Source organism: Propithecus coquereli, unplaced genomic scaffold (assembly GCF_000956105.1).
Source record: "Propithecus coquereli isolate 6110/MARCELLA unplaced genomic scaffold, Pcoq_1.0 Scaffold518, whole genome shotgun sequence".
Lineage (NCBI taxonomy): Eukaryota > Metazoa > Chordata > Mammalia > Primates > Indriidae > Propithecus > Propithecus coquereli.
This window is the reverse complement of record NW_012151041.1, coordinates 1,109,605-1,121,682: the sequence shown is the minus strand read 5'-3', so window position 1 is coordinate 1,121,682 and position 12,078 is coordinate 1,109,605. Positions and strand designations below refer to the sequence as shown.

The 12,078-nt window shown below is 41.8% G+C and overlaps 1 protein-coding gene across 1 annotated transcript in view; it reads right to left on the bottom strand.

Moving 5' to 3' along the window:
- The window catches only part of AFAP1 (actin filament associated protein 1), a 134,426-nt gene extending 123,403 nt beyond the window's left edge, over window positions 1-11,023 (bottom strand). The window contains exon 1 of the mRNA XM_012656745.1: window positions 10,999-11,023. The gene's annotated coding sequence lies outside the window, so the exon portion shown is untranslated. The remainder of the gene's footprint in view (window positions 1-10,998) is intronic.
- Window positions 11,024-12,078: the final 1,055 nt, after the last annotated feature.

Sequence of the window (12,078 nt, the reverse complement as noted above, 5' to 3'; positions counted from 1 at the left end):
GGGTAAGAGGGGGCTCAAGAATTCATCAGGTCTGATTGAGAAGTATAGCAGTGTCCAATAACTGATACAGCAAAAAGCACTTGGACATGGTTCAGTTATTCATGGTTTAAACGGTATTCAAACTCATATGCTAACCTTAAGACTAAGGTACCGCAAATACCTCCACCAACCCTGCCAGGGGAACTTTTAACAAATATTTGGCTAGGAATACAGCTGTCTCCCTTCAATTAACACTGAATAAATCCTGGCTTCTTAGAACCCGCAAGAATGACATTCTCAAAGATTACGGTCATCACTAAAACCTCAAAACCCTGCAATCCCACAAGGAGGAACTGTGAGAGAGCCCGGCCACACAATCAGAATGCTTCCCGTTCCGCCTGCAAAAGAATAAAAGAAAGGACACCCTGTAAAAATGCCTCTGTTCAAGTTTACTTAGCAAACTGTTCCTTCGTATGTATCTCTGTACTAACATGACCGTTCTTCTCCATAGCCTGAAGTTGTACGTTAAAATAAATAAGGAGACCCAAACGAAGCCAGAAACGTGCAGATGCAAGGAAACCAATGCAAATTAAACAAGCTAGAGAGTGTGGTGATATGAATGGGGACACCGGTCACTTCTCAGGAAACTGTGACTTCATCTCTGCCTGTGAAGGAGGCAGCTGTCATTCCCCCGACCCCAAATCCATCCTGTCAACTCTAAATAGGTTTTAAACAAACTAGCCTTTAAAAATAAATAAATGTAAATGTGCCACACAACTGGCTTCTGAAAGAATATCTTGCAACCAACAAGAAACTATAAGTACGACTTTTAAAAACTGTACAACTAAAAACTTCAGAAATGTATAAATATTGCCACATTTCAACTGTGGAGTACTGTTCCATGGCAACATTGCATTAATTCACTGAAACAAAAGAATGAATGACAGAATAAATTTACACAGGAATCACAGGAAGCATGACTTATAGTTTAAACAAAATAGGTCAAGAACCTGCTTGGCTCAAATGCTACAGTGAAACACTGTGGGGGTGGGGAGGGGCCTTAGGCAAATTCACTTCCCTGGTCCTATTTCTGTGATCATCAAAAGAACGGCTTTGGCCTAGATAATCTGTTGCTTTCCAACTATCATTCTACAATTCCAATCCAGATTTTGGTACTGCTCTCCCACTTGGTATATAAAAGTATTTTCTATGTAGCAAGAGTAAATTTCTGTGTTGAATGCAGTTTGAGGCCTACTATATAAAGAAGAACATGATCACTTAACCCTAAACATGACTACAAGGCATACTCGTCAATTTGGGTGACAGGTAAAATGTAGCCATATGTCTGTAGTGTGTGTCTAGTAGGGAGATGGAGGAGGTCCCATTTAATAAAGTGAGGGGTACCTACTACACCTTAACTTCCTTACTCTACTCTGATTCCATATCAAGTCCCTGACTTCCTTCTGACATCAAATTACATGTATCTTACATTTCCCCATGCTTTCCAATCATGAGTAAAATACTCAGAGCACCCTGATGAAGACATCTCCAGGACCATTATTTTCAGCTCTCCTTTTACACAGCTACACACTTCTGATGCTACACAATCACCAAACTGTGGCAGCCAGCAAGACTCAGCTCCACCGGAATAGCAGGCCCTGCAGCAATACCACTTGTCACTCTACCGTCTTATCCAGCTTCTGCAAAACTGCCACTGGGGCCACTCCCTTTGTGAGACACCTGAGCAGGAGGGAAAAAGGAGGAGGCCAGGCATACAGCCAGGAAGAACCTGTGATGAAGAGAGCTGTCCAGTGCTGAGGATGGCAGGGAGCGTGTCTTCCTGCAAGCACCCTCAGACTTTACGATCTTGCGGGCAAAGGGCTGGACTGGATGAACATTCCTCCAAATTCTTTTGCTGTTTTTCTAAACACTGACACAAAATTTGAACTCAGGCAAAATAAAAAGTGATCACTTTATTAAACATGTTTGTGCGACACTCAGTGTCGTGTCTATATAATCATCTAGAAAATCCAATTTATGTTCCAGGACTCACATCCTGGCATAAAGTCCCAGAGATTTTGTAGTGCAATACACCTCTCATTCACATCAATAATATACACAACTAACCACTAAAAAAGACCTTAATTTGCTTATGTAATTTTTAAAAACACCCAGATTTGAAATACAATAGAGAATAACCTTTTAATACCTCTGCTTCAGAATTTTGGATGGAACAAATAAACTTTCATGATTTCAAAACAATAAATAATCCATCTTTACTGTCATAGGAGCAATCTTTCTGAACCCAGTATGAAAAGGAACCCAGCTGGTGAGGGGACAGATAATAATCAGTTCTCAGTGGGCTCCCCAGGTCCCAAATCCCAATATAATACATGGAAGTGAAAAGCTATCAATGACCAAACATCTAAACACTTACCCCACCTCACCATCTGCTTCTCCTGCCGTGCATATTTAAAATTAATAAGACCACTATTAGAGGACCAAATTGGTGCTGCATCTGCCTTCCTAGCATTATGGATAATTACTGGCTACACAATGGCTTCTAATCAGATTTGAGTTGTCCCTTAGACAGGAGCCTAAAGACTTCAGTTCCAGACCAAGAACAAAACAGAAATTGTCATGTTTTGGTTTGATGTGTTTTTCCTTTTTCTAAAGTTGCCATTCCCAAAACGCCTTCTAATTGTCTTATTTGTTTACAAAATGTGTGAGAAAAGTGGGAAATTTAAAGGCATTATGAAAACTGCCACTTTCTGTAGACAGAAGACTTATGAACATTATTTTCAGCCGCTGGGTTTTTCCTCCACAGCCTAGGACCCGGAGTACAATTTCTCCCTCATTTTTACATATCGCATCAGGGAAGATTGCTTTTGCAGTAAAGAGGGCAGCACAGGGAGAAGTTAACAGGCACTAAGAAGAGTGAACATAGAACTCTATCTTGGTGGCCTAGAGTAACCCTGTGCCCCAGCCTTTATACCAGGCATCTTAACACCTATGACGCTAGGCTACTGAACACCTTGACGCTAGGCTACTAAACACCCATGATGCTAGCCTACAACAGTTCTTCATATACACACATGCAAACATCCCATACCTGTGTGAAAGGCTGTGATACTTAGCTTATTTCCTGGAGGGGCTGTCTATATTGTTCCTACTCCAGGACTATACCTTCTTCCACGTAATTATTTGAGGATGATAAACCATTCCATAGCAACCTACGTAGCCTCTACTGCTTAAAAGCCCTGTTCACATAGCTTTTTCCAAAAGCATTTTTCATAAGGTGACAGAAGGAAGAAGAATAAGGTTCTTTCAGCCCATGCATTCACTCAACAAATATTTATTAAGCATCTATGTGCCAGGCACTGGTGATATAGCAGGGAACTTAAATTTGTGTAGGGAGAGAAAGAATGTCTCCACCCTACAGCTTGGTGATGCTAACACTATAAAATGTAAACAGAGAATAGGGTACCCAAAGGAAGAATGTGAAAGATTAATTGTAACAAAAACCTTTGTAAGTTGATACTTTCTTTCCTGGATCCTTCACTCCTCATAAATGGCAAAAAGGGGAGGGGAGGTATCAAAATTATGGCAATGTTTTAAGACGGATTCAGATTTCAGATGTCTGACAGCCACACTCACGCACTTCAAAGGAAAAGCTCTATAAGCCATCTGGCCAATGGTTTAATGTCTTTTTTTAAGAGAAATTTTTAAATATGGGCAAATGTGTATGTTTATTTGAATGCTTTGTGCTAGCACACGTGCAAACTGTGCTAACAGATTTTTCCATGTTTTGCTGAATCTGCCAGCTTGCCATAAACAGGCTCCCATGTCTTTTCTTGGTTGTTTATAAATAGCACAAACACCCAGAAATGCAAAGCAAGGCAAGCTGTCCCTTCAATTGCTGCTTCTGTGATGACAGCAAATGACAACTGGCCAAATCAATAAGAGCAGATCCAGGGCTGTCAGACACAGGCCACGAAGCTGACTGGTTTTCCCAGAACATTAAGCGAAACAGAAGGAAACAACTCTCTGCACAGGATAGACACGTCCTTTGTTCTTTGAATAAATACTGCTTACTAGACTTGTTTTGCTCTATCACACTCAAGCACTTTTCATGTTTGTTGCATGTCATGTAATTCCCCCAACACCTGCAACATAAAAGTGTGACTGCTCTCATTTAACAGATGCGAGAAATAAGGAAAATAAACTGTCCAAATTACACAGCTAACACAAGAGCCCAATCCACAGCCAAAGCCAAGGCCCAAAATACTTTCTCCATCACACTGCCTATATGGAATTCAAGTTCCTTTCAATGCCATGAGCAAGTCCAGATATGTAAACTACATTAAGCCATATGATCCACTGGCATTCTTTTTCCTATAAAATGGTGAAACAAAAACATTTACTATGCACTCACGAGGTGCCAGCCTCTGAGTTTTGTCTCACTTAATTCTCATCATAACCCTGTAAGATCAGTACCATATTACCCTATTTCAAAGATGAGGAAACTGAGGCATGAAAGGTTATAAGTTGTCCATGGTCACAAGTTATTTAGGATTTTTTCCAAATTTTCAAAAGTAAATATTGCCTTAATTACAAATGTTATTCAAACTTAAAAGTAATTAAGACTCACTAAATAAATAATAAAAATTCAAAATCACACAAAACAGTGAAATTCTCCCTTCACTATCATCTCCAACTCCACTGCCCTCCTCTGAGGCAGCCAGTGGTAATAGTACGTTATATATGCTGCCAGAGCTTTTTCTATGCTTTTAGAAATAACTACACACATATACAAATGAGTGGGATAGAATATATTATTGCTCCAGAATTGGCTGCTTTTATTGACTACTATTACAGAAAGTTGTGTCACCAGAAGGACTTCGGGGGCTTCAGCTACTCCACACCCCAGAATCCATCACATATTCCCTCCAATGAACACACAGTCAAGACTTGGCTTGTTATACAAACATAGCAATGAGATGCTGCTCCCGGCCACCAGTCCCCCTCACACCTCCTCACGAGGGCTCCAGGTTTCGACACATTTTCCTACCAGCAATCAGAAATAATTCACCTCTGTGATAGACACATGCAGACCTCCAGGTTCCTCCACCAGGAAAGCCTTGCTGCCCAGCTGTCTGCTCCCACAGGGTCAGCCTCAGCCATAGAGGGGGACACCCTGCAGTCTCCCTGAAACTGAGCGAGGCGGGGGTTAAAGGCCTGGCCACGTTAGCCTAGAGGGCACCACACTGGCGAGGCTGTGGCTGAGGCTCCGCCAGGCCTGCAGCATGGCTCCCCACTTCCTCTGCCCAATGCGCCTTCCCTGCACGACAGCGATCCTACATCTCCCCTCAACATCTGCCTCCACAGACCCCCCCCGTAGCAGCATCTATGCTCCCCCAAAAGACACCCTCAGCACACTTTTCTTTCTTCTCTCTGTCTCCCCACTACTATCTCCCAAGTCACTTTTACAATTATGCGAGATTAGTTTACATAGGTTTTCACATAATGAGCCTTTTTACATTTCATGAGAAATGTGTGAACGCATCCTGATGGAGACATTTGCACTATCACAGCAAGCAGTAAATATGCAAAGGCCTCCTTCTCACTTCCACTCTCCTCCACAGAGGCAACCACTACTGTCACTATCTTCCATGGGGTCGCACAGATTTTCCCATGGCAAATGCTAACTCCAGTGCACAAATCAGTGCCCTTTCTTTAAGGATGCACCTTATCTATGGGCAAAAGATGTTACACTTTCCACCAAAACCACAGCCTGCTTCTTAAGCACCTACCACAGACATAAGATCTGCATAAGATCTCCAGTAGGCACAGTGGGATGAGCAATACTGAGCCTTTATCCTCTGAGATCACAATCCCAGCCCACAATAATCACAAAATATCTGGGCAAAAGGTGAAAAACTCCCATCATTCTCAATCTCAAAGACATGAACAGACAAGTCACAAAAGAAAAAAGTCAATGAACACAGGGCAAATCGTTCAACATGACTGATATTCAAAAATGCAAATTAAAAGAGATACCATCTATTATTTCTCAAATTGACAACTTTTTAAATGACAAAATTTAATATTGGTGAAGATTCAGTAAAATGACTACGTTCACATACTGCTGATGAGAGAACAAATGGAAACCACCTTTCCAAGGAACAATTTAACGTATCTATCACGATCATACACACGATCATACTCTTTCATCATCTCATTCCAAGGAAAATGTATCCTAGAAAATAATCAGAAATGCACACTAAGTTCTACAAACAAGGATTTTCATTACCTATCATAATGATATAAATTGTGAAACTCAAATGTCCAATGCTACACAAACATTTATGATATGATTAAAATAACTATATATCATGTTTTAGAAGAATACTTCATGACATGTCGAAATGCTCATTGACATTTGTTAAAAAAAAGAGATATCAAAAAGATATAATAACCATTTTATTTTAAAATATACATATTTATGCTTAGAAAAAGAATAAGCCTTCATCACATCCAGGTTCAGCGATGGCTGGGAGGAGTCACAGACTCAGCACAGAGGCACACTCAGGGCCAGGATTCGTCACAGCGAAAGTGCACACAGCACAGTCGGCAAAGGGAAAAATACCTGGGGAAACGTCTGGAGGAAACCAGGCTCGAGCTTCCAGAATCCTCAACCAGGGGAGACGCACAGGATGCGCTTCATTCCCCCAACAGCAGGTGCATGTGAAGTGCTGTCACCAGGGAAGCCCGTTAGACTCAGCACCAGGGTTTTTACTGGGGGCTGGTCACAGGGGCACCCTCTGCCTGGCACATGCTGAAACTCCAGACCCCCAGGAAGTGACAGGGGTTCAGCATAACCCTACTGCGCACAGCTGAGGCACAGGGAGCCTCTCGTCAAGTTCCCAGACGACAGCCCGGGCCAGCCTGGCATGTACCCTCTCTCAGGACACAGTGTTGGGCCTGCTATATGAACCAAAATGGTAACAGTGGCTATACCTGCCTCTGGGACTTATTTTCTTCTTTATCCTCATTTATTTCCAAGTTTTCTACAATGAACATGTATTTCCTTTAGAATCGGCAGAGAAATGTTATGCTCTTTTAAAAGTTCTGTTTCACTTGTTTTGTCTATATCTGCAGTCCCCAAGCCCTAGGCCACAGACTAGTACTGGTTTGTAGCCTGTTAGGAACCAGGCCACACAGCAGGAGGCAAGCAGCAGTGGCAGGAGAGTGAGCAAAGCTTCATCTGTATTTACAGCTGCTCCCCATCACTCGCATCACTGCATAAGCTCTGCCTCCTGTCAGATCAGCAGTGGCATTAGATTCTCGTAGGAGCGGGAACCCTGCTGCAAACTGTGCATGTGAGAAATCTAGGTTGTGCACTCCTTATGAGAATCTAACACCTGATCATGTGAGGTGGAGCTGAGGCGGTGATGCTAGCACTGGGGAGCAGCTGCAAACACAGATTATCATTAGAAGAGAGGTTTGACTACACAGAGATCATAATAAATCGACTGCTTGTAGACTCATATAGAAACCCTATCAGTGACTGGCAAGCCACAATTAAGATGCATCTAGTGGCAGGGTTTATAGTGGCCTGGGAGTTGCTGTACTTCAATTGCACAGCTGCTTCTTGTGGCAGGCTTTAAGTCAGAATCCAACACTTATTGTAGTCCATGGTTGGCCCGCCCATTATTTTATTTACCACTTCCGTCCGCCCCTCTTTCCCACACTGTGCACTTGTCTCAGTCGCAGTTTTGGTAAGCCCACAAGGTAACCCTAGCAAAAATGAGTAAAAAACAAATGGAGAGCTTGCTGGAGAGCTTCTTTGAAAAGGGGGAAAGACCCAATGATGAGACAGCAGAAGACCCTAAGACTGTCAACAAAATGAAAGCTGCAATTAAAAGAAAATACCAAGAGTACTACTAAATTATGTGTTCACTGCAACAGGTGATTCACATTCTCCAAACCTGCTTTGTATAATATGTGGTGACTGGCTACCCAGTGAAGCCACGAAACCTTCAAAATTGCTTCACCACGTGGAGACCAAGCATCCTGCATTAAAAGACAAGTCTTTGGAGTTTTTCAGAAGAAAAAAACATGAACACAAAGAATAGAAGCAATTACTGAAGGCCACCACTTCATCAAATGTGTCTGCATTAAGAGCATCATTCTTTTTATTATTATTATTTCAGAATATTACATGGGTACAAATGTTTTGGTTACATGCGTTGTTTTTGTACTGCTTCAGTCAAAGTTATGAGCCCATCATCCAGTGTACACTGTACCCATTAGGTATGATTTCACCCATCCCCTCCTCTCCTCTCCCACCTGCTTGATTTCCATTGAATTTTACTTCCGTCTGTGCACATGAGTGCTGATCGGTTAGTTCCAATTTAATAGTGAGTACATGTAGTGTTTGTTTTTCAATTCTTGTCATACTTCACTTAGAAGGATGGTCTCTAGCTTCCATCCAGATTGTTGCTGAAGGAATTAATTCACTTTTTATGGCTGAGTAATACTCCATGGTGTACATATACCACATTTTATTAATCCACTCATGAATTGATGGGCACTTGAGTTAACTCCACATTGTTGGAATTGTGAATTGTGCTGCAATAAACATTCTAGTGCAAGTGTCTTTTTGATAAAATGACTTCTTTTCCTTTGGGTAAATCCCACCCAGTAGTGGGATTACTGGATCAAATGGTAGGTCTACTTTTAGTTTTTTGAGGAATCTCCATACTATTTTCCATAGAGGTTGCACTAGTGTGCAGTCCCACCAACAGTGTATATAACCCCAGTTAGAGTTGCTTTTATCAAAAAGTCCCAAAACGATAGATGCTGATGTGGATGCAGAGAGAGAGAGAGCATCATTCTTAGTGGCTAACCACATTGCTAAAGCTAAGAAGCCCTTTACTATTGGTGAAGACTTGATCCTGCCTGCTGCGAAGGACATTTGCCATGAATTTTTAGGAGAGGCTGCAGTTCAAAAGGTGGCACATGTTCCTCTTTCGGCTAGCACCATAACTAGACGAATTGATGAAACAACAGAGGATACTGAGGTGCAATTCTTAGAGAGGATTAATGAGTCACTGTGGTACGCAATCCAGGTTGAGTCTACTGATGCTGCCAACAAGGCAACGATGCTTGTTTTTGTACGATATATTCTCAGAAGGATGTCCATGAGGATATGTTATGTGCACTTTTGTTGCCAACCAACACCACGGCTGCAGAACTATTCAAGTCTCTGAATGATTACATATCAGGAAAACTGAATTGGTCATTTTGTGTCCGTATATGAATGGACGGAGAGGCTGCCATGACTGGACGGCTTTCCGGTTTCACTGCTCTCGTGTCACTACTCAGGTCAAGAAGGTCGCTGATTAATGTGAGTCTATGCACTGTGTCATCCATAGAGAAATGCTGGCCAGCAGAAAAATGTCACCTGAACTAAACGACATTTTGCATGATGTGATTAAAATTATCAACCACATTAAAGTACATGCCCTTAACTCACGTCTGTTCATGCAGGTCTGTGAGGAGATGGACACAGAGCACACACGTCTTCTCTAATACACAGAAGTGAGATGGCTTTCTAAAGGTAGACCATTGGCCAGAGTTTTTGAGTTACGAAAGGCACTCTAGAGATTTCTCTTAGAAAAAGAGCCTCTATTGGCATCACATTTCAGTGACACAGAATGGGTATCAAAACTTGCTCCCTTGTGTGACATATTCAACCTGCTCAACAAACTCGATCTGTCCCTTTGGGGGAGAATGATAACTGTGTTCAAATCGGCAGATAAAGTGGCTACATCCAAAGCCAAACTGGAATTATGGGGGTGACAAGTGAACATTGGGATTTTTGACATGTTTCGAACGCTAGCAGAGATTTTGAAAGAGACTAAGCCAGGACCTACTTTCTACCAGCTAGTGCATGATCACCTATCTCAGCTTTCAAAAGAGTTTGAGCACTACTTCCCAACCACAAAAGACCCCCGAACTGGGAAGGAATGGATCCGCAATCCATTTGTGAATAAGCCAGCTGAATCAACTTTGTTCATACAGGAAAAGGATCAACTGCTTGAGATCACAAATGACTGTGGCCTTAAAAGTATGTTTGAGACAACTTGAAATCTCCATATATTCTGGATTAAAGTCCAGGCAGAATATCCTGAGATTGCCACAAAAGCACTGAAAAGCCTGCTTCCATTTCCAACATTTTATCTTTGTGAAGCAGGGTTTTCTGCAGTGACAGCCACCAGAACGAGATTACGGAGTAGACTGGACATAAGCAGCACACTTCGGGTATCACTGTCTCCCATCATTCCCAGATGGGACCATCTAGTTGTAGGAAAACAAGCTTAGGGCTTCCACTGATTCTGCATTATGGTGAGTTGTATAATTATTTCCTTATATATTACAATGTAATAATAATAGAAATAAAGTGCACGATAAATGTAATGCACTTGAATCATCCCAAAACTAGCACCCCCCCACTCCTACCTCTCAGTCCAAGCATAAATTGTCTTCCATGAAACCAGTCCCTGGTGCCAAAAGGCTGGGGACCACTGGTCTATATGATATCACTTTTCATATTTTACATAAGAAAAATATAAATGTCTTTGATATTCAGAAACAACATAAGAAGACAGACACCAGAGAACCAGCTGAAGCAAGACAGCGTAAGAAAGTTGGTGAAGAAATGGAAAAGAGCCATAAGTAAATAAAGGTGAAAGACGAAAGAACACAGATGAAAACCTGATCTATATCACTAAGACTTCCAGTTCCATACCCCCGTAAAATGTAAAACAAGCCTTTACGGAATCACAGAACGGACAGACTTTACGTCCGAGAGGATTATGAGCAGGAACTTTCATCAGCACGAAGACTTCTAGTCTGAGGACCCACAGCAGAGAGCTCTGCAGTTCCAGCTGTCAATACCACCTAAATTCTTTTCTAGACCCCTGAATTTGAAGATCATTAAAACCTTCTTACCTGTACTTCCTTCTGATGACCCACACCAAAGAACAGAATTTTAGATGAATCTGAAAGTTAAAAAGAAAAAAAAAGACTAAAAATGTATGGACTTGGGATATGGAAGACCGGAGTTCAATCCATGACTCTACCACACATTATTTGTGTGGTTAAATTTCCTCAGCTACAAAATGGTGGGAAAATACAGCCTACCTCACAGTTGCAGGGGTCAAATGAAAAACGTGGATATGCAAGCAGTTTGCTTAACAATGATGATGATATTAATATTAGAAAATCTTCATATACTCATTCAACCATGCCTACTATATGCTAGGTATGATGTCAGCCACTACAGATACTGTGATGAACAAGACAGACATGTCTTCTAGTGCACCCAAGGGCTTACTGTTTATTAGAAGAAGAAAAACTTAAATAAGGTGTGGTGAGTGATAAGGAGGAAACATTTCAGCACCAGCTAAGAGAATATGTCTGGGTCAGACACTTGGATTTGAATTCCACAACTACCACTTAAGAGTTCTGTGATCTTCAGCAGACTGCATAACTTCTCTGTGCCTCAGTTTCCTTATCTGTAAAATGAGGATAATAGTAGGATTATAATCCTCATGGGATGTAATGAGAATTAAATGAGTTGATATCTGTAACATTCTCAGAACCATGTCTGGCCACGGAAGGCACACTAAGTGTAGAGATAAAATTTTCTTCTTTTTTTTTTTTTGAGACAGAGTCTCACTCTCTTGCCTGGGCTAGAGTGCCATGGCATTAACCTAGCTCACAGCAACCTCAAACTCCTGGGCTCAGGCAATCCTCCTGCCTCAGCCTCCTGGGTAGCTGGGACTACAGGCATGCACCACCATGCCCGGCTAATTTTTTTCTATTTTTAGTTCTTTTGGCTAATTTCTTTCTATTTTTAGTAGAGACGGGGTCTCGCTCTTGCTCAGGCTGGTCTCGAACTCCTGAGCTCAAGCAATCCTTCCGCCTCGGCCTCCCAGAATGCTAGGATTACAGGCGTAAGCCACCACTCCTGGCTATGAGATAAAATTGTTTTAATCTTTAGAGATGAGTTCTCACTATGTTGCCTAG